Below are 22,503 nucleotides of genomic sequence, written 5' to 3'. Positions count from 1 at the left end.
GAAGTGAATGCTCAGATGGGGCGTGCTTTTGAAATTTTCGGGGAGTTGGTTAATGATAAACACAGCTATAGTGCGTAATTATGAAAGCTATGCTTTCTCAGACACAAATGTTATTGGATTGAACATTTTTGCTCTAGTCTGTTGGAGTTTGTTCCTAAAAAATACCCCCAAATGTATTAATGGAAGCAAGTCTCTGAAAAAAGGTCAACCCAAAATTGCATTTAATCAAATGCAGTCACTTTCCACACTGAAGATGGAGTGCAGTCCCAGAGAAGGGGGAAATGGGAAAAGTGAACTAAGTTGGCAGGAACAAACCATTACTAAATCCAGCTTCTTTCAGTAAAAACAGGCATCAGAGCAAAAGCAAGTTTTAAAGCTTGAATTCCTTCAAGATGACTCATGGGTCGTCTTTCCTATGCCAGTTTTCAATTTGTTTTTATAGATGAATGAATGGAGACTCACAACATGAGTCTGATCTTGAAATGAACAATGAGCACATCTGACACACCGTAGGAGCATGATGTTGAAGGGGGCTCTTCACCCAAACCTAGACAAATATTTGGATGCATTTTTGGGGAAGGGAGATAACATCCCATTGGTCTATTTTATAATGCATTTGTGTAAGGAGGATGAGGGAGGAAATGGGATTTAAAAATAAAACCATCTACTTCAGAGATGTGGGTTATAAAAGCATAAGTTTCTCTTTCAGGACTCTCTGAAGCTGGAAAGTATGAATTACATATACTCATTAAAACTTTTCATGTTAAATTCAAAGAGTAAAATTAGAAGCCACATTAATGACCCAACCATGCAGCAACTGGCCAACAGATGTGGAGCCTTATGGTTAAGAGATTACATGGTTGGAGCCGACAATTGACTGTATGTGTCCCTGGCAGAGAGGAGGTGTAGCAAACATATTATCAGACACAGAAAATATGCAGCCCCGGAAAGAGGGGACATGCACATCGGACTGCCTGATGCTTTCAAAGCTGCACATTTTCCCACTAAACTGCTACTTCAGAGACCTGAAGGGTTTTCCCCCCTTAGAAACGAAGAGTTAATCTCCAAGTTCAGAGCCAGAAACCTGTCATGTTAAATCCCAGTGAAGACCGACATTCTTTCCAACTTCCGGACTCAGTGTGGCCGAGTTTCCCGTGATGCACAAACTAAGCAGCTGTCATGCAAAGCAGAGCAGAGCCATCAGGCGGGCGTCAGGGTCTCTGGGATTTCAAGCTGGGGACAGCTCTCCTGGGGTGTTGGGCTCCCTTTGGGAGAAAAAGCCTGGGGAGTGTGAGGAAAAAAGCCTGAAAGGACAGGAGGGGCTGGGGTGGAGGTTGGGGGGTTGGCCTGGTTTACACAACACCATGAAGTCACAGTTTTATCTCCTGCAAAGGCACCAAGGACACTAGTGGAAAAGTGTCCGAGGCTTCAATTCTCAGAATTTTATTCCCACCCCTCAGAGCTGCAAGTCACCAGGAAAAGGGAGAGTTGGGAGTGAGCTGAGAAGGGGGAGGTGTTTCCATGGGAGTAAGAAGGTGCAATCAGGATCCCTGTTAGAGTGGAGTGTCAGTCTGGCTAACCTGGTCATTTTCATCATGCTCCCTTAGGTGAGCAGGGAGCACGGGTATGAGACGATGCTGCTTCGTCTGTTTCCAAGTTATTTTTCTTTATGATCTGCTTGCAGCCATTTAATTCTCATTCGGGACAGCTGGCTTCATTGTTTTTCTGGTCTCCAGTGTTTGTCCAGTGGGTTACCCAGGGAGGATGGAGAAGTTCTGGAATGTCTTTGTAGCTGACACAGCTGCCTTCTCTCTAAGGGGGCTGGTAGATTTCAAGAAACCAACTACAAATCAAAGTCTGGGGGGGCCAATGGCTTCCACTCATGCACCCCACGGAGGCTTAGCTCATGCTAGAAATGTGTAGACCAAGCATGTCAAACTCAAAGGCTAACACAGTTCAAGACTAATGACGTGGCAATTGGCTGCTAAAATATTCACTGCTAATATTACTGGAGAGAAATGGTGTGCCTGCACGTAAGGCACATAAGAGAAATGAATGCAACACGATTATAGTAATCAGTCATTAGTGAATGTTGTAGTTCATTATTAACAATCCTATATAATAAAAGAGAAACATGCAAATTAGCCGCCCCTTCACTATGCCCACAAGCCACGCCCACAAGCCAATCAGGAGCGAGTATGCAAATTAACCCAACCAAGATGGCACAGCCACAGAGCTGGAGCGAACAGGAGGCTTGGGTTGCCCCCGGCGATGGAGGAAGCCAAGCCTTCCCGCCTGCCCTGGCCCACCCTGGCCAATCCCAAATACCTGCTTCCAGCCTCCCTGACCTTCGCTCAAGGAGGCGCTGAAAAGAAAAAAGAAAAAAAGGAGGGGCTGGGAGCTTGGGTCGCTGGGGGCCGTGGCCAGCCTGCAAACAGCCATCAGCCCCTCACCCAGGCTGGCCAGGCACCCCAGCGGGGACCCTCACCCTGAAGGGGGTGTGGCCAGCTTGAAAACAGCCCTCAGCCCCTCACCCAGGCTGGCCACACCTCCCCAATGGGGACCCTCACCCCATGGGGGCATGGCCGGCCTGCAAACCACCACAGGCCCCTTGCCCAGGCCGCTCCATGCCCCAAGGGAACCCCCACCCTGATCCGGGACACCCTTCAGGGCAAACCAGCCAGCTCCCATCCGTGCACCAGGCCTCTATCTATACTAATAAAAGGGTATTATGCAAATTAGACTGGGAGACCTTCCAGGAGACCTTCCAGACATTCTTCTGGACAAAGCCATGGTGGCGGGGCTGAGGTAGAGGCAGTTAGAGGCCAAGAGGGGAGGGCATTTGTGGGTGATCAGGCTGGTGGGGGGTGGGGCTGGTGGGGGTAAGCAGCCCAACAGGGGGCCCAGTTGGGGGCAAGCAGGCCGTCATTGGGGGTCAGTTGGAGGTGATCAGGACAGCGGGGGGGGGGGAGGGCAGTTTGGAGTGAGCAGGCCAGCAGGGGGGCAGTTGGGAGTGAGCAGGCTGGCAGGGGAGGCAGTTGGGGGCAAGCACACTGGCATGGGGGGGCAGTTGGGGGTGATCAGGCCGGCGGGGGCGGGGCATTTTGGGGCAAGCAGGCCGGCAGCAGGAGGCAGTTGGGGGCGAGCAGGCCAGCAGGCAGAGTGGTTAGGGGCAATCAGGCAGGCAGGCAGGCAGGTGAGCAGTTAGGAGTCAACAGCCCCGGATTGCGAGAGGGATGTCTGACTGCCAGTTTAAGCCCGATCCCTGTAAACCGGCAGTAGGACATCCTTCGAGGAGTCCCAGATTGGAGAGGGTGCAGGCTGGGCTGAGGAACATCACCCTTCCCCCGTGCACGAATTTCGTGCACCGGGCCACTAGTTATGTATAACAGGATATTGTAAAAATTAAGTTAAGAAATTTTTATTAAAACGTTTCTTACATACCGTTATATTGCCTGGACCGCAAAAAATATTCGTTGTGGGCCATATGCGGCCTGTGGGCTGGGAGTTTGACATGCCTGGTGTAGATCAAGGGAATATCCCTAGTGGCCATTGGCTGGATGCCTCCCACAGCCTGGCAAGCATGTCTACTTGTTAGAATGTCTACTGTGCCCTAGGTCTTAGCTGAGCACCGGACAGAGAAGACAGGTTGGGCCCTGTAGCCCAAGAGCTCACAGTCTGATGGGGAGACACATACACCAGAACGGTCCACCTGCCCTGGGCTCTGTAAGGCAGAGTGTTTCTCACCTGCCACCTGCCAGCCTGTGACTGACAAACTACCAAACCACCCCTATTGCCTGACAGCGCCCCCCACCCCCCAGGAGAGTGAAAACACCAATTCAATGAGAAACTGCAAACAGACCGGCCACAATTCACAGTGAGGGAAGGCCCAGCATGGCTGTATGAGACCAGGAGAGAGGGGTGGCGGCAGGGTGCAGCGGTCCCCGGGAGCAAGTTCACAGACAAACCATTCCAAAAATAAAGACAGCGTGGCCTTAGGCCCAGGACAGGGCCAGCATCCACCAGGGCACTTCCACCAACTGTGGTTGCTCCTTCCGGGTCCCCAGTCCCCAACTCCTGCTGCAGTGCCTGCAGAGAGCACAGGGACAGTGAGTTAGCCTGGGGAAGGGCCCAGGTTCCAGAGAAAGGGGATCCATGGAGAGAGCACTGGAAATCCTGAGTGTGCCCGCAGGGAGGGGCACTACCGCGCTCTCTGGTCTCAGGGCTGCTCCTGGTCATCCGCTTCCCTAAGGCCCTACTGACATAGAGACAAAAGTCCCTGTGTCACAGCTCAGAGTTCCCAATGCACTATCCTCCTCCTGCCCTTTGCAGCTGAGCTATGGAAAGCTGTGGCAGCTACAGCTGTGTCTACTTGTGGACGTGGGGAATACCCGGAGCCAGGTATCTGAAGGGCTTCAGTTTACGAGTTCTAAATCTGAACAACAGCCATCCCTCTGAAGAGCGCTTTTCTTCCTGATCCCATCGGGGACGGCAGGGTTTCCAGAACCTACCAGGTGTTGGTGGTTCAGTGCCTGATACAGCAGTGACCGTGAGGAGTGCAGGCAATGAACAGAAATATGGATTCTGTGTGGTGTAGAAGGAGAAACTGTTACAGAGAAAAGAAATCAGGAAAGAGGGGAGATGTGTCATTATAGATAGAGTGGCCTATGGAGGCCTTGTTGAGAAGGAGGCAATCAGAACATGAATGTGGAGGTGAGGAAGCCAGTTGGCTGTCCAGGAAGTACATGGTGTGTGGAGGGCAAGGCCTCTGAGGACCACCAAGGGGCCTCAGCGGCTGGAGGGAGTGAGGGGAGCCTGAGGACATAAGGCTGAGGGGCAGAGCCAGGTCATGGCCTTCTGCTTTCAACAGAGGAAGGCCATGAGTGACAGGACTCACATGGTGAGGGCCTCAGGGACTCCCTCTCTGGCCTCAGGGACTCCCTGCCACAGCAACAATGCAGGCAGGAGGCAAGGGTCTTGAGCTGGACACTAGCATGTTTTCAGTAAACCACCTTGATGTCAGGAATAAAAGAAATCAGGAATAACATCAAGGGTGTTGGGCTTAGCGCCTTGGTGGATGGGGTTGCATCACCAGAGGGTAGGTATGGGGGTGAAGTTGGAAACACCCATTAAATGTCCAAGTGAGGATTTCAGGTGGGCAGTGGTATGTATGCAGCCCAAGTTTAGAGGTGAGGTACTGGCAGGAGACAGAAAGTTGAACTCACCAGTTTAGGAACTATATTTAGAGAACCACTCCCAGGGGATTGGGCATGGCCAGAAGAGGTGGGGCTGAGCCTGAGGGCAAGAAGGTTAGACTCCAAAGTCTAGAACAGTGGTTCTCAACCTGTGGGTCGAGACCCCTTTGGGTGTCGAACGACCCTTTCACAGGGGTCGCCTAAGACCATCGGAAAACACATATATAATTACATATTGTTTTTGTGATTAACGACTATGCTTTAATTATGTTCAATTTGTAACAATGAAAATACATCCTGCATATCAGATATTTACATTATGATTCATAACAGTAGCAAAATTACAGTTATGAAGTAGCAACGAAAATAATTTTATGGTTGGGGGTCACCACAACATGAGGAACTGTATTAAAGGGTCGCGGCATTAGGAAGGTTGAGAACCACTGGTCTAGAAAGTCTCTTGTTCAAGGCTGCATATGCTGGTCTGCTTGGCCTTTTCCAGCTCCTGTGGCCTGAGGAAACAGGTCCCCAGCCCACTTTGTCTTCTCCATAGGGCTTTCTCTGGGCCATGAGCAGCACCGATGGCCCATGGCCAAGTGCTGCATGCACAGCCAGCCAGTGTGGGCAGGAAGCTGCTCGCTGACCCAAACACACTTGCACTGCTGCCAACCAGACGCCAATGCTCAGGCCCCAGGGCTGGCTTGGATTCCAGGCTTAAAGGACAGGTCAGCACAGCATTTGCAATTCTGAACAGAGCAGGTCCCTGTTATGCACCGGAGCCCACAAGCAGCAGGTCACACTGCTTCCCCTCAGTCCCTGGGTGCTCCCATGGGAGGGCTGAACCTCCTCTCCTGCTTGAAACCCTAGGACAAAGGTTCCAGAGGGGCTCTCAACCTCCCAGCAGCCCTCCACTCTCTCATGAGCCTCTCCCCACTGGCAGCTTGGCAGTCATGGCTATGTTCCTGGGGGTGTTTTCTCAGTCAGACAGTCCCGTTTCTAGAAACTAGTCACCTGGAGATTTCTCTAGATTTTTAGATTCCCATGTTAGAGGAAACCTTTTGGTCACCTAAAACCACACTGAAAATTATTGACTGTGGAAATCCACATATCTGGTGTTTGCTTTTTGTTTTGTGTTGTTAAGCATGTGACCAGACAGGATATGGGGAGGTCATGGGAGGTGACTCAGCATTTGAAAGCCTAGTTCTACCACTTGCTGGCCCTGTGACCTGGGGCATTACTCAGCCTCTCGGTTCCTTACTCTCCTCACCTGAAAGATGGGAATAATAGACGTCCTGGCTCACAGGGTTAAATGAGTCAATTTCTTAGAATAGTGCTGACACATAATGACAGCAAATCCCAGTGACTAATTATTCCCTGTAGGAGAGTGATAGATGCAGAGCCCTCGTGCCTAAACCAGGTTGGAGCCATAGTCAGAAAATAGAAAGTTTTACATTATTTAAGCCTGACAGGATTTGCATACGCAGTCCTGTCACGTTAAACTGCAGCACAAGGGACCAATTGGAGACCTATTTGCGTTACCTGAAGGAGCTCTCCTACATGTTAGTTTAAACACAGCTTACCAGGTGTACTTGGAAGCAGTACCAATTAAGATAATCTCATCCAGTGAATTAAATCCAGGCTTTGGAATCTAAAGGGACAGAAGCCAGATGGTAAGGCAGCTGGACAGACAGGAAACTGCCCACATTGTGGCATTTTCTTTTCATCCCCAGACTTTCTTACGTGTCCTCAGGCATCTGTCACTTCTAAGGACTATCAGGAGAGACACAGTTCTGGACTTGGAAGCTGGGTTCCAGACTCAGTGAGCAGAGCGAAGTCCCTGTCCAGGGTGCACGTGTTTGTTGCTGCTGCTCTGAAAACCAGCTGAGTGTCTGTGCTGCTCACCCCTCTCCCTGGCTGCTGGCTGGAGGGGACCTGGGGGACTGGATTGATGCTGAGCCTGTCACCCACAGCTACCTTCCAGCCCAGGGACCAGCTCCCCTACGCAGTCAGGAGAGTCTTTCCTAGAGGAAATTCTGAATTTTTCCTGGGTGTCTATAACTGCAGTCAGCCTTTGCTTGCTCACAGTTTTGTCATTTCTGCTCCCATTTATGTAAAACTAGAGGCCTAGTGCACAAAATTTTCTGCACGGGTAGGGTCCCTAGCAGCTTCTGGCTGCCAGCCGGGGCCTCCCCGGTGGTTAGCACACGTCTAACACCCGGTCGGTCGAACTCTCACCCTTGGGGACAATTTGCATATTAGCCTCTTATTATGTAGGATTCCGGAGCTGAGCACGTGCCGCAGCCCCTGGGGCCACCGATTCAGCCTTCATTGAAGCAAGAACATCTGGGAAAGAATAGGCTGGAAGTTTTAGTTCACTTTTTTTCAAATAAATGTTAAAACAAAAACATAACTATGAAAATAAAAAAATGTTTGTCTGTGTATCACCAAGGTTACCTAGGTTGCCTTGAATGTACCATCATCACACTTGGGGACATGCTGTGCTGGGAGTTGTCACTGCTAGACTCAGGAAAGTCCTCAGAATCATGAAACTACCTTGTCTAAGAAATTAGTAAACTGAGACTCAGGGGCAGCTGAAGGGGACTCCATATAAAGCAAGGCCCTGCCTACTTCAGGCTGAGTGAACTCTTAGTCACATCCTGATCCCCTGCTGCCCTGCCCCCAGCTGCCCTTCCCAGAACACTCTTTGCTCCCTTGCTTTCTCCAAGATCCTAACTCCCATGCCCCCTGGTCTCCTGGGAGTTGTGCACACCCACCGGCTTGGGCAACTACTTGTTTTCACATGGTCTTTCTATGACCCCCCACATCCAGTCTGACCCACATGTATAGACGGCTCTCTGAGGCCACCCAAGAGGAACAAAGGGGAAAGAGCCCCAGCCCCAGCCTTACCTGAGCATCCCTTGGCCTCTGCCACGCACTCCCAGGGCTGCACAGGGGCTGGGCAGGAGCTTCCTGGAACTGCCACTCCAGAGGTGGAAGACATGGGTGTCTGATTGCTTTGAGGACAAGACCCCAGGGAAGATGTCCTCTCAGTTTTAGGTGTTTCACTGGATGTTCTAGAGCTAGGGATCCATCAGCTGGTCCCAGCAGTTGGGTTCCATGGACTTCCGGTGTTACTTGGGATATTCTAGAAAAATGGGCTCTGTGACCAAGGAAATTGGGGCAAACTGCAGATTCTTATTACCTCCTGGAGCTTTATAACCATGTTAGCTTATAAAGGACTCTAAGTAATCCTAAAACAGAGAAATTTGTTTGGCCTAGCATTTTCCCACCTTATTCTATCACAAAATTTTTTTCCTTATAGAACACAATTGGAGATGCTAGAAAGCACTGGATTATATTAATGCTTTCCCAGCTCCATACTCTAACCTCTCTTTTCCTCTGGTCTGATGGTGAGTTCTCAAAACTTTGGGACAGATAGACTGATTTTTCAGAGATGGTAACAATTTCTGATAATTGCATGTTAGAAGCCTTCCTTCCCCCTCTCTCCCATAGGAAACGTAACCACAGGGAAAAAATCTGGCCTCAAATGGAAGTAAACAGCTGGAGCTGATGAATTCCAGAAGCAAGTATTCTTTTTGCCTGCAAGCATCTGAGAGAGAGAGAGAGAGAGAGAGAGAGAGAGAGAACAGAGGCTATGTAAATATAATTATTTCTAAGTAGAGTACCTTCAACATTTTCCATTAGGTTGCAGGGAGGTCACTGTGAGGCCAGCTATCCAAATATGGCTGCTAATTCCCTTGAGTCAGCAAAGTATATAAAAAAAATGATCTTTGGGACAGAAATTTCTTGCCACACATTCTAGCAAATGTATGGGATATTATATTTTAGAGCTGTGGTTTTCAAACGTTTTTTCAAAGCATGAAAACCCCTTTTCTCAAGGGAAATCTTACTCAAACTCCTCCCCTCCCACCCCCAGGCAGGCTCGTGCGGTATCTTCAGGAAACCCCAGGAATCTAGTCTGGAGACCTGTGGTCATGGGCCTGCTGCTCCCAGTGCAGCCCTCAGACTGGAAACTTCCGAGTCCCCTGGGCGCTGGTTAGAAACTCAGCCTTGGGGCCCCGCCCAACCCACCCAATAGGATTGGGTTCACTAGAAAAATTCTAGAGGCAGAGCGAGGGGACTTACTCCTGTGTTTCTTCCTCTGCCCCATCATTCTAAATACCTGGATGAGACTTCCTGAAAATCAGTCTGGGAATTTTAGGCTTCCACCCCAGCCGCAGCTGTAAGTGGGGTAATCCCCGATAGTTATCTTTGAGTTTCTCTCTGTACTTTCTATTCCGTTCCCCTCCCCTGCGACAGAGGAGACAGGAGGGCTGCCTGGAAAAAGGCGAAGAGAGCAAAGTGATTAAAAGTAAAGACAAGGAACCTGAGTTCCTGGGTTTGAACCCAACACTCCCACCTTCCTCTGCGTGGACTTGGGCAAGTCACTTAAGGTTCTATGCCTATTTGTCCACATTGGTCAAAAGAGGTGGGGAATGATGGCAATGGTGAGGATGATGAGATGATGGACAAGCACCTAGAATCAACAACACAGGGCCTCACTTTAAGGAATGCAAGGGGCACGGAAATCACCATAGGGTTCTTTCATACAATCCCACCACTGAAAGAAATGACCAGAAGAACAAATAAAATTTAAGCGTTTTCATTTACATGTACCTTCCTTAAGAAGGAAGACTTCCTTAAGACTTGAGTCAGAAAAACTCTTTTCTATTGGAGCTTTTCCACTTATTACCTCAATGATCTTGGCCAAGTCTCTTATAGATCTATGTCATCCTCCCTCCCCATCCAGGGTGGGGGTGGCAATGCTGCCCTGCCTAGCTCACAGGAACCCTGGAGGCTCGGTGGTGAGAGTGGACACTTGAGGCCATAAGCACCCATTAGAGGCAAATGCAAGGACACCCAATACCTAATCAAGCTTCGGGAGAATAAGAATGCATAGGAGGCCTGCATTTCCAGGGTAGGGCTGTGGTAGGAAACAAAACAGGAAAGTGCTTGAAAGAGTGAAGAACAGGCAAGAAGTAGTGTTCTGGCCAGTATTATTCTGGACACTTTCTCCTGATTCTATAGAGCACCAGCAACAGCCACCTGCACCCCAGCCTTTCTCCCTCACCTAAGATAAAAGTGAGGCCCTCACTAGAGCTCAGGCCAGGCTGCGGATGCCCCCCAGGCAGTGGTTGTAATGCACCCTGAGTACTGGCTGGGCGGGGTGCCTGCAGAGGGTGGTGCTGGCGCCAGGAAGCCTTTCTCCATTGCACTTGGAGTCTCTGTGGCCTCTGGTTTCTTGGCACCACAAGCTGCTTGATCTCAGTCCAGCAATTTGCTCTTATAAACAAGAGGGGGAGGGGAAAGAAAAGTTGTGAAAAACAGACACAGGGAATTAGGTCATCCCAGAAATTCTAAGACATCAGCAAAGCTCTTGTTGAGCATGATTTAACTCAACCACCTCTGGCCACAGCCAGGCCTTGAAGGTGCAGGCAGAGGGGTATCAAGATGGCCTGGGACAGACAGGAAGGGGGTTAGGGTGACGGACAGCTCTGAACTTCACTGACCACTTTTCTTCTGCTGCAGGAGGCAAGCGAAGGGCCTACTGGAATGGTGAGTGTGTTTGACATTCTTTTTGATCTGGGAGTTGGATCCTGATGTAATAACTGAAGCAGGCTGAACCCCCTCCTGTAATTCAGCATCTAGTTCTCCTGCTGGCAGAACACTAAGCTGCCCCTCCCTTCTCTGTGAGCTTCATCATTGGACTTCCACTTCCTTGGTGCCAGTGTAGTGTTAATGGGGGATGAAGTGTTACCATCATGATTAGCTAGTTAGTATTAATGAAGGGAAGAAAGCAAAGGGGAGGCCAGACTTTATAAGCATGGTCATCTGGGCAGCTTCACCAGGAAGCTACAGCTTCACACTCCCCAAGGAACCACCTGTCCATTCCCTGCAGATCACTGGGGGAAGGGGTCCAGCAAAGGGGGAGATGGGTGCATGCACAGTGAAGTTGGAGTGATGCAGGGGAGGTGCTTGCCTGTCAGTCTACCTTAGGGAACAATGGATTGGCTGGGGGTGGACCCCATCAGAATTGTGCAAAATCTTGGGAAGTTAAAATCCCCAGACACAGAGTCCCTGCTCTCTTGCTTGCTCCCCTTGCTCTCTCTTAACCATGGCCTGCACTTGCTCATTCACTTGCAGGTTCTCTCTCCAATGTGGCCTTAAGCAGTCACATTGCCCATGGCCGTGCAGACTCAGCCTCCACAAGCAGGATGCTGGACTGGGCTGGACTTCAAATATGGAGCCGAAATTATGGGCAGTGGCCTTTATTCTGGGCCTGCTGAAGACAAGATTGGACTTCTTCCACAGACAGAGATGAAACCTCGGACGTGAACCCCCTTAACTTTACATCATCAGTAAAGCTTTCCACAAAACCCCATCCTCCCACTGGAGCCGAAAGAAATTCTTTTCCTCGAGTCACCCCAAGAGCTCCACTCGCACCAATAACAGGAGCAGTCCCCACGATTTTCCCTGCAAAACCACCTCTAATGACTAAAGCTAGTCTTCTGCTCTGCTGTAAGGCTTTCAGCCACTTGTAAGGCTATTTTTACTCCAAATGCATCTTTCCATAGACAGTCACCAGCTATGGCAACACATTTACACCTTGGAACAGCAGAATGCATTTTATTTATGTATGTATGTATGTATGTATGTATTTAGTTTTAATCTTCACCCAAGGACATGCTTATTGATTTTAGTAAGAGGGGGAAAGGGAGGGAGAAAGGAAGAGAGAGAGAGAGAGAGAGAGAGAGAGAGAGAGAGAGAGAGAGACAACAATCAGTTGCCTTTCCCACATGCACTCCAACCGGGGATTGAACCTGCAACCTAGGTATGTGCCCTGACCACGAATTGAACTCACAACCTTTTGGTGTACGGGACAATGCTCCAACCAACTGAGCCACACCAAGCAGGGCCAGCAGAATGCATTTTAATTGAGTTAATAACACCTGGGACAAGAGCAAAGATTAAAGGCCCTGATCCTGGGACAGCAGAACCACCCATCCTGGGAGCCAGGGGCAGCATGGAAAGTCTCACTGCTACTGATCCTGAGTGAGAAGGGAGCTGCTGAGGGGAAGGGAAGGGGACTAACAGTGGGGGTTGGATTTAACGGAAACAAAGGAAAAAAGAGTTGTGAGATTGTGAGATGAGCACTGGTCTTGAGATGAGCTCTGAGGCTAATTATATAACCTATTTTCTCATCTGTAAAATGGGTGCAATGACATCTATCTACTGATGTTGTGATGAACATAAAAGATGAGGAGGTTTCTGAATTCATTAAGCAGGATACAGCATATTATAATATTCTTCAAAGGCTGCCACCGACGTGCACTGACTGGGAGGTGGACACTGTGCTAATGATTGCAGGGCCATTGTCTCTTTCCGTGTTTACAGCAACCCTGAAAGGAAGGCAGGATTGTTCTCCTCACGTTACAGAAGAGGAAAGCCAGGTGAATTCACTTGCCCAGGGTCACACAGCTGGTAGGAGATGGAGCTGAGCTGTGCCTGAGTGCATTCTTCACCTTTTCCAGAATCGCTGCCTTGGCTTACTTGGACTTCACATGGGACCAGAATGCTGGGCGACTGTCACAGGACGTCTCATGCAGTGCTTCATGCGGCGGCTCCTCTGTGATCTACATCCCTGCAGAGAAGAATGTAAGCCTCCTGACACAGACGCTAGGGTGGAGCGGCATTTCGTCACAGCGACTCAGTCATTTCCAAAGTGCCCACTGAAACCTACCTCTTCCAAAGGGAATCTCTTGAAGAGACTCTCATCCCCATTTTCTGTGCAAGGACATCAGGAAGCCACCTCCATCCAGTCTCCTGTTCTCTAAGCAAAACCTTCCTGGCCCCACGTCTATGGGGTTATGGGATCTGGCTCTCAAAATGTGTGCATGGCAGCATGAGGCTGCCTCCAGCTTCCTGCATCCAGAGCTGGCCCACCCTCAGCAAACACGACCTAGTGAAACTGCCACCCTCGGTAAGCTTCACCTGCCTCATCCGTAAAACAAGGGCACTCACACACGGTGGGAAGATGTGGGGATCTGGTCACTCTAGACAGGGCTCTAGAGAGCTGGGCAATTAGGAGAGAAGATGGGTTTTCTGTAATTGTCCACAATATATTTCGATTCTTCATCTGCATTTACAGACTCCAACTTCCTGGAAAGTCTGGAAGTTCTGAAAATCTTACAGGACAGTTTCCTTCCAGAGCCAGTGAGCATTGAAGAACAAAGCTGGGGCTAGGCCTGTGCTCCGTACAAGTGGGAGCTTGACTCCTGACCTGCTGGAGACCTTGGTGTGAGGGGTGATGCCAGGGTGGGGAGGAGAGCGGAAGGGGAGGAGGGAGGGAGGGAGAAAGAGAGCGATTTGCCCATACATAAGTGAATGAATGCACTAGAATGAAATCCAGTCAAACTCTAAAGTCTAGGCCTAATGTCCATCTAAGGCAGTGGTTCTCAACCTTCCTAATGCCGCGACCCTTTAATACAGTTCCTCATGTTGTGGTGACCCCCAATTTCATTGTTACAAATTGAACATAATTAAAGCATAGTGATTAATCACAAAAACAATATGTAATTATATATGTGTTTTCCGATGGTCTTAGGCGACCCCTGTGAAAGGGTCATTCGACCCCCAAAGGGGTCACGACCCACAGGTTGAGAACCGCTGATCTAAGGTGTCTTAGCAGTTCCAAGTCAGATTGGGGAGGGAGGGGTTGGCCGTCCAAGTCTCCCCACCCCCAGTCTGCTCAGCCAACTGAAGGGAACAGGGTTTCTTCCTCTCTTTCCTTCCTCCTCCTCCCCCTTTCCTCCCTCTCCCCTTCCCTTTCCTCTCTCTCCCCCCTTTTACACATGCTTATCCAAGTACAATTCTATAACTAACTCACAATAAACTGCACACGTGTAAAGTGTTCAGTTTGGTAAGTCTCGGCACTACAGGCTTGGTGCAGGCCTGGCCCAGCCCTGGCCCAGCCCTGCTGGAGCTCTTGATTCTGCAGGGTAAGAAAGGCCAGGTCCCTGCCGGCCCTGTGTGGCCAGACTCAGGGAACATGGCAGCAGCCGTACAGTCACCCTGTATTCACATTTCTAAGATTGCTGAGAGAAACCGCTCTCAAATTGAAGGAGAAAAAAGCAGACAAAAGAAAAGGCTAATAAGAAAGGAAGAAAAGTGACCATAATGTGTATTCAATTAAATTCCAGCTTTAGTATGGTCACACTAGTGTCCCAGTGCATGGATTCGTGCACATTGAAAGGAAATTAATTAGTCCCTCCGGTGCAGGTAATAAGGCAGGCGGTCTCAGGTGGTGGCCGGCCAGGTGGGACTGGGCAAGATCGGCCGGACACGCTTTGGAGCCAACCTCCTGTGGTCCCTCCCTGGCTGGCCACACCTGGGCCGGCACCGCAGCTCAAAGAGTATCTGCAGAGTGAGCGAGGTCCCTCCAGCAGGTGGGGTCCCTCAGCCTGGCCTGTGGGTATGGGGCTGAAACCGGCTTTCTGACATCCCTCAAGGGGTCCGGGAGTGCGAGAGGAATCACAAGGAATCAGGCTCCCCCCTCTCTGGTTCTGGGGTGCATCACCCGAGAACCGCAGCTGCTAAGTGACTGCAGCTGGGCAGCTCCTGCATTGAGCGTCTGCCCCCTGGTGATCAGTGTGCATCATAGCTACTGGCTGGTCGAATGGTTGAACGGTCACTTAGCCTTTTATATATATAGATCGTGAGTTAATTCTTGCCTCCTAGACTATTTCATCAGAAGCAAATCCCACAGGCCACCTGTTGTTTTATCGGCTTTTCTTCTCTGGTGGAGACACTGGGACTCTGCAGAGGGGACACGGAGCCATAGCCAGAGAGTGGATTCTTCTGGGGGGGAAAAAGGGAACAAATGAATGATAAACACCTTGTCTTCAGAACATCATAAAATGTTCAATACCAGGCCCCATGCACATTAGAGTTTTAATCATTAATTTGAGCACAGATGACTTGGTAACAGCACAAGTTACCTCCACGGTATGCTTTATCCTCTGTACGGGTCAAGAAGGAAAAAAGAAGACAGACCTACGCCTCATTCTATTGTGTCTGCGTGGCATGACTGTGTTTTATTTTATTTGATCAAATGGTAATGTCCCCTCTCTTCCCTTCTCCACCCCAGGGAGAGACATGGACCAGGTTTTCATGCTTATATACTTGACATAACAACAGCTTTTTGCATTTCTCTTCTGTGGTTCCTTCCCAGACAGCTTGAGTCTTGAAAGAAAACTCACCAAACCTATAACAGGTCACAGGCTGGTGCCATCCTGACAGGCGTCTCTGGCATCAGAGGACCAAGACAAGTGACCACAATATTGATGTTTGTGTTACTTCACCTCATATTGGCAACATTATTGTGTTATCAGAGTTAGCTACCCAAAACCCCAATAGTGGTAAAAATTCAGATTTTAAGTGACATGGATTGAGTAGCGGAAATGGGCTGGTTGATCTGCCAGGCGATTTGCTAAGGCCATCCTCCTGCTCAGCTCCCACAGGCTGGGCACTGAGGAGGCCTCTGCCCTGGCTCTCAGGAAGGAGCCGGCCAGCCCTGTGGCCGTGGCTGCAGGACCTGCCCCCACCAGGCCTTTGCCAACCTCGCTGCTTTGTGGACCTTTATTTGTGCCACCTCTTCGCACCACCATGCACTGTAATAATTTTTGCCATATCCACATACCACCTGCGGCCTGCTGTTTACTCAAACTTTCTTCCTTAAATGGACTCAGATTTTTACTTCAATAAATTAGCTTATAAGGAAATTGCCTATTCACTATCATTTGACAGACGTAGAAGATAACCATAAAAGATGCAATGAAAACAGAACAGTGTCATCGAGATTTAGCTGTGGCCTTTGGAAGCCTCTAGGTCTGGGGCCTACTCTCTGCTCCTCAGAAAGATTAGGCAGCGTGGAGAGGGGATGGGCACTCCTGCTTGAGATGGAGGCTCTGTCAGACAGCGGACAGCGCAGTGCCAGGTGGAATGGAAGAAAATAGGGAAGGGAACTGCCTCTCACCAGGACTCGGGTTACTTGCCGGTGGCAGGTCTCTCAAAGCCTAATGCTGGGACACCCGCCGGGCCCTTCCTTTTCCTCAGGTCACTGCAGTGTGGCCTCGCTCTCTGGGCCTCAGGAACTCCTGGTCCTGCCACTCTGTGACTTCACCGTCACCCCATCATACCGGCCTCCTTGCAGCATTCAACTCCCCTCCTCTCTGGAGACCCCTTCCCTTGGCTCTGGCACTGCTGTCCTGCCTTCCAGAAGGTTCCTCCTCTTCACACCCCCGTTTGGAATCCTCCCTCTCTTCCCATCATTTTTGTGATGACGCAGCAAAGGGCTCAGAGCCACCTAGGCACCTCTAATCCCCAGGACCACGAGGCTGCCTCGTTGACCTCAGGGTTCTTGGACGTCACCTGTAGGACTGTGCTCCAGGTGGACAAGCTGAGCTGGGAGGAGTGAGCCAGGTCAGTATGGTACCAGCTGACTGGAAGGCCTGCCAATGCTTAGAGCCTGGCCTCCTGGTGTTCAGGCCACTGGACACTTGGCAGCTGAAGGACAGGCCGAGCCTGGCACTGTCATGCTGGCAGGGCTGTCCTTGAGAACCAGACTCACCCTCAGAATCAAAACCAGCAGCCTGTGCTGCTCAGTTCCCTGTTCCAGGAGCGGTGGTTGGCCTGCGGTGGCAGCTACTGTCCCCTGAGGGCCTGCTCCCTGCAGAGAGCAGCCAGGCTCTCAGGGCTGGCCCTGCGCTCCTCTTGTAAGGTCAAGCCTGTGTGGAGGTGTTCCCTAGCAGTCAAAGGTGCTGCCCCTCTCTTGCACCCTTCTTGCCTGGTGGGGGGGGGCACTCTTTTCTGGCAAACACATCCTCTCCAAGGTTCTCATAAGTCTCATGGCATCCATACCTGCCACCTCCTAAATATGCATTTTAACCTGGGACCCCTTCTGAAGACAGCTCATTGACTCCATGGTGAGGAATCCCACCTGGTCAGGTTGAGAAAGAGTGGTTAGGGCGCGCGTTATCCCTGCCCAGTTACAACCTTCACAGCTCTTGGGGCCAGCGATCCCTCTGCTCAGCGTTCCACTGCTGGCTGAGTGTGGGGATTGGATTTCTGCCCCTCAGCCCACCTCAGAGGTGCATCAGGGCTGACAGGGCCACTATCTGCCTCTGAGCACCTCCCTGGGGTGAGCAGGGTCACTTTGCACACATCATGTCTTGGCAGGCTCGCAGGTCAGGGACAGAGTGTGCTGCTTCTCTGGGATGCTTTTGCTCAGAGGAGCAGGAAAGCCCAAACCTGGTTCTTTCAGGTGGGAGATAGGGAAATAAAACGCTCAAAGGTTGAAATGATTGATTGCAAAACCTCGGACAAATGCTACCACATCACTGTGCAGTGACCACACCCTCACGGCTGCCTCACAAGGGCACTTCGCTGCTTGTTGTGAGGATGAGGAAGGCCAGCTGACGGCTAGCTGACACAGTGGGGCTCAATCCCAGGCCATCCAACTCCCAGGGCCAGGCCCTCTCACTGTGCTGTGCACAAATTTCTTGTTCTCACACCTATTGAAATGTTAACACTCTTAGATTAGATTGTGAGGCTAAGTAATTAGATTAATTGGATTTTCCTTGTCCAACAGGTTCTTTTGCTAGGCTGTCCTGGCCTGTGGGTCTCAGGCTTCACTTGGAAAAGACAGGGAACAAAGGCCAGGCCTGAGACACAATTCTTCTCTTTGTTTGAAATTAGGACTTTGGAAAAACAAAACAAAATAGTGCCTTGTCCCATTAAACGTGGGTTAGCCACAAACTTTGAGAATCCAGTATGCGGGCTGGATGGAGACAGGGAATGCTGGTGTCATGAAGTCTAGTACCCATGTAGGGCTCTGTAGGGCGCTCATGCCGTCCACCATTGCGGCCATGTTTACCCACCCCCCCTCGCCTGTGACAGTGCAGCCCAAGGCTGGGCTTAAGGGGGGACATTGGGTTGACACAGTGTGGCCTCCAGGACCATTGACTTGGTCGTGTAGACCTGTGTTATAAACATAAGATTGAAACACAACATTCAGCTGCTTGATTTGTGGTTTTAAGACTTTAATAAAGCAGCTCTTTGACACAAGACATAGTAATGGTTACTTGGATCTGTTTCAGTAGTTCATGTCACCCTTTGCTCTTGGAGATGTTACCAAGCTGTTGTGGACATGGTCCAGCGTCTAGTTTTACAGCTTTGTTGCTTAGAAGTGCAAACGGGTGTTGGCTCAGTTGATGTTCAATTCTTTGGAGGAGTTTAGGGGGAAAAAAGATTAAAGTAACTATAAAACCACAAACTATGTACAAAATGTATCATGGACTTTAGTCTGCAAGTTGTTCTTTTTCTTCTTTTTCCCCCTCATACAGCCTGAGGCAGAGGTTTCCAGAAGAGGCTATTGTTTGCATTTAAAGCTGCTTTGTAGAAAAACTCCATTTCAAAGGTCTGAGCCTGGCTGGCCCAGAAGGCTGGTTCTCTGCATGATTCAGGAGGAGTCCTGCTTGGGTGGGGACAGGGCTGCCAGGGGCATAGAGCTCCAGATCCTCACTGGTTCCTCATCTGCCTCCCTGATTCCAGGGAGTCCTAAGGGCTTGCTTCTGCCTTTGTTTTCTTGTTTCATTCTTAAAGTTGGTGTTCCAATGTGGGCTTTAGACATAAAGGTCATCAACTACCTTGACCTTCTGATCCTCCAGTTGCTTATGAGTTCCAGGTGGCTTTGAGCATGGAACACAGTATTGTGAGGCTGGTTGGGGCAGGAGGCCTCAGTTCTCTGTTGATGATGGCAACCCCTCACGCTTCTGGGCTCCCATCCTTTCTGTGTCCTGGATGGTGAGATCCTGTGCATGGTAGATATTTTTTGTCTCTCTTCCTGGCAGCGGGTTTGGCTTCATACACAGAGGGTGAGCTCTTTCAAGCCAGTCCCTTACAGCTCCTTTCTTTGACCAAATGGTAAGAGGACCTATTACATAATCTGGATTGAATTGAAAGTCCTGAACCCAGTGTTCCAGCCTCAAACATCTGGGTCTGGAGGAGGAATGTAAGAGCAGCCAAATGCCTGGGATAAAGGTGCTGGTCACAAACTTGGCATTTTAGTCTTAATCAGAAAATCATATGCTCAAGGGCATCACGAATCCTTTAAAACCTGCATCTTGTAACTTAGGTTCTGCCCTCCTGCCAGGCCTCACACTCAGGGGAGGGACCTTCAGCACCCATTTTCATCCACACGTGCAACCTGGAGGGATCAGCTCCGCCAGACCCTTCATTCCAGTCCAAGTTCTGATCCCAACTTGGCTAGGACTTCAAAGCAAGTTCTGTTCTGAGCATGAAGATCATAAAAACCCCATCAGAGAGGGTCCAAGAGTTCACTGAATCGGGAAACTTTTACTAGACATGTGCCACATGCTCAGAGGTCTCAGCCCTGGGCTGCGAGTCAGCACATCTGAGTTCCAGCTCTGCTGCTCACCTGGAGTAGTTTGCCAGGGCTGCCAAAACAAAGTACCACAAGCTAAGCATCTTAAACAACAGAAATTTATTGTCTCACAGTTCTAGATACTAGAAGGTCAAGGTCAAGGTGTCAAGCAGGTTGGTTCCTTCTGAGGGCTGTGAGGGAGATGTCTCAGGCCTCTCTCCTAGCTTTCGGTGGTTTGCTGGTAATGTTTGTCCCGTCCTTGGCTATAATCCTTGGCTGTAAAAGCATCACTCCAATCTCTGCCTTCATGTTCACATGCTGTTCTTCCTGTGGGCATATCTGTGTCCAAATGTCCCCTCCAATCAGGACACTAGCCGTATTGGATTAAGTCCCACCCTAATGATTTCATATTCACTTAACCAATTAACATCTACAATGACCCTATTTCCAAATAAAATCATGTTCTGTAAAACTGAGGGTTATGGCTTCAACATATGAATTTGGGGGGCTGAAGGTTATACAATTCAACCATAACACCACCCTACTTTTGGACCTTGGGTGAGTGAAATACTTCTGAACATTATTTTCTCCACCTGTGACATGGCTGATCTTTAAGATTCTTTCCAGTGCTTAAGCTCAGTGATTCTAAATGTCTATAGAGTATGATGGTCTATTTTATTTACTTTCTTAACAGTTTTTGAGTAATTCTTTTCATTGAATGTTATATTTTAAAATTATTTGTCCGGGTTTTAGGGAACTTGTCATTTTTTATCTTTGATCATAGTTATTTGTATGGGTAATATTAAATACATTTAATGATCATTATGTCAAGGCCCCAAGTAGTCAATGATCACTGGCCATTATAATTGCACTGGGACATACTGTTTGAATCCCACCCCTGGCTCTTTCTGTATTTGCCTTAGCTCTCCATTTAGATTTAATATTTTTCTTCCAATTTTTTTTCTTATTTTAAAATAATTATGTAATTATTACTGACCACTTTAAGGAATAAAATAAAAGTAAACTAAAATATCACTACTTAGTAATACATTTTGGTATCTAGGTGAGTTTTTGTGTGTATTTTTCTTTTTGATAATTTATTCTAGGTATTTTTCTGTGCCATTACATACTTTTAAAAACATGATTTCCACCAGCAGCATCTGAAAATATTTTAGTGATGTTTTCTCTTTTCTTATTTATTTGTAAGAGGTCTTGTTATATTTAAGAGATTAGATGCCTTTTTAGCAAATTTTGAAAATTGCACTTCAAACTTTTTAAAGTAAAGGTCAACATCTTATTAAATGTGTATCTTTCATAATATCAAGTTCTATGTCTTGTGCACAGTAACACCAATCAATATCCAAAGAATGTAAAAAAATGACTTCTGCTGTTGAGAAATATATATTGTAGTCAAAGATATATAAACAAATATAAACAAAAAGCAAAATGAAATAAATGCTGTAATGGAGGCACCAGTAAAACACTGTGGATTCAAAGAAGAAAATGTGATCAAGTCCAACAGAAGAACTGGAGACGCCTTCATGGAGGTTCAATTTCATTTAGGTCTTGGATGTGATTTTTTTTTAACCAGAGAAAGAGACATTCTAAGTTGAAGGATCAGCATAAAAACAGCATATGGCATGCAAATGCCTGGCATGCTTAAGAGAGGGGGGGTCACTGCCTCTCAGTGCATTATAGTTTTTTTCACGGTTCCTTTTGCTGTGCAGAAGCTTTTTATTTTGATGTAGTTCCATTTGTTTATTTTCTCCTTTGTTTCCATTGTCCTAGGAGCTGTATCGGTAAAGATATTGCTATGAGATATGTCTGATAATTTGCTGCCTATGGATTCTTCTAAGATTTTTATGGTTTCCCATCTTACGTTTAAGTCTTTTATCCATTTTGAGTTTATTTTTGTGTGTGGTGTAAGAAGGTGGTCTACTTTCATTTTTTGCATGTATCTGTCCAATTTTCCCAACACCATTTATTGAAGAAATTATCTTGACTCCATTGTATGCTCTTGCCTCCTCTGTCAAATATTAATTGAACATAATGGCTTGGGTCGGTTTCTGGGTTCTCTGTTCTGTTCCATTGGTCTATATGTCTGTTCTCAGACCTCAGAGGGAAGGCAGGAGAGGGCGGGAGGGGGTGGGGGTAAGAGCTGAACCAAAGGACTTGTATGAGTGCATATAGGCATAACTAATGGACACAGACAGCAGGGGGATGAGGGCATGTTCTGTGGGGTAGGAGTGGCCGGGGAGAGGTCAATGTGGGGGGGGGGGGAGACATATGTAATACTTTAAACAATAAAGATTTAAAAATAAATAAATAAACAGAAAAAATATATATGAAAGTATAAAATATATAGTTAAATTCAAAATCCACTGATAATTGTAACGATGGTGGGTAAATCACCTTTAAATAGTATAAAGGTTAAAAGACAAAATAATTAAGCATAACTATAACTATAATAATTTGTTAATGAGTGTACAATATAAAATATGTAAATTTGTGACATCAAAAACGTATAATGAGTCCTGGCCAGTGTTGCTCAGTTGGTTTAGCATCATCTCATGCACCAAAAAGTTGCTAGTTCGATTCCCGGTCAGGGTACATACCCAGGTTGTGGGTTCAGTCCCTGGTTGGTGGCATATGGGAGGCAATGGATTGATGTTTCTCTCTCTCTCTCTAAAAAAGCAATAAAAACAAATAATGAAGGAGGAGTATTAAAAAATATAGAGTGTTTAATGCATTTGAAGTTAACTTGTTATTAGCTTAAAACTGTTATAAACATAAGCTGTTTATGTA

The sequence above is a fragment of the Myotis lucifugus genome, unplaced genomic scaffold (assembly GCF_000147115.1).
Source record: "Myotis lucifugus unplaced genomic scaffold, Myoluc2.0 scaffold_29, whole genome shotgun sequence".
NCBI classification, from domain to species: domain Eukaryota; kingdom Metazoa; phylum Chordata; class Mammalia; order Chiroptera; family Vespertilionidae; genus Myotis; species Myotis lucifugus.
The sequence above is the reverse complement of the archived record's forward strand: the minus strand, read 5'-3'. Positions refer to the sequence as shown.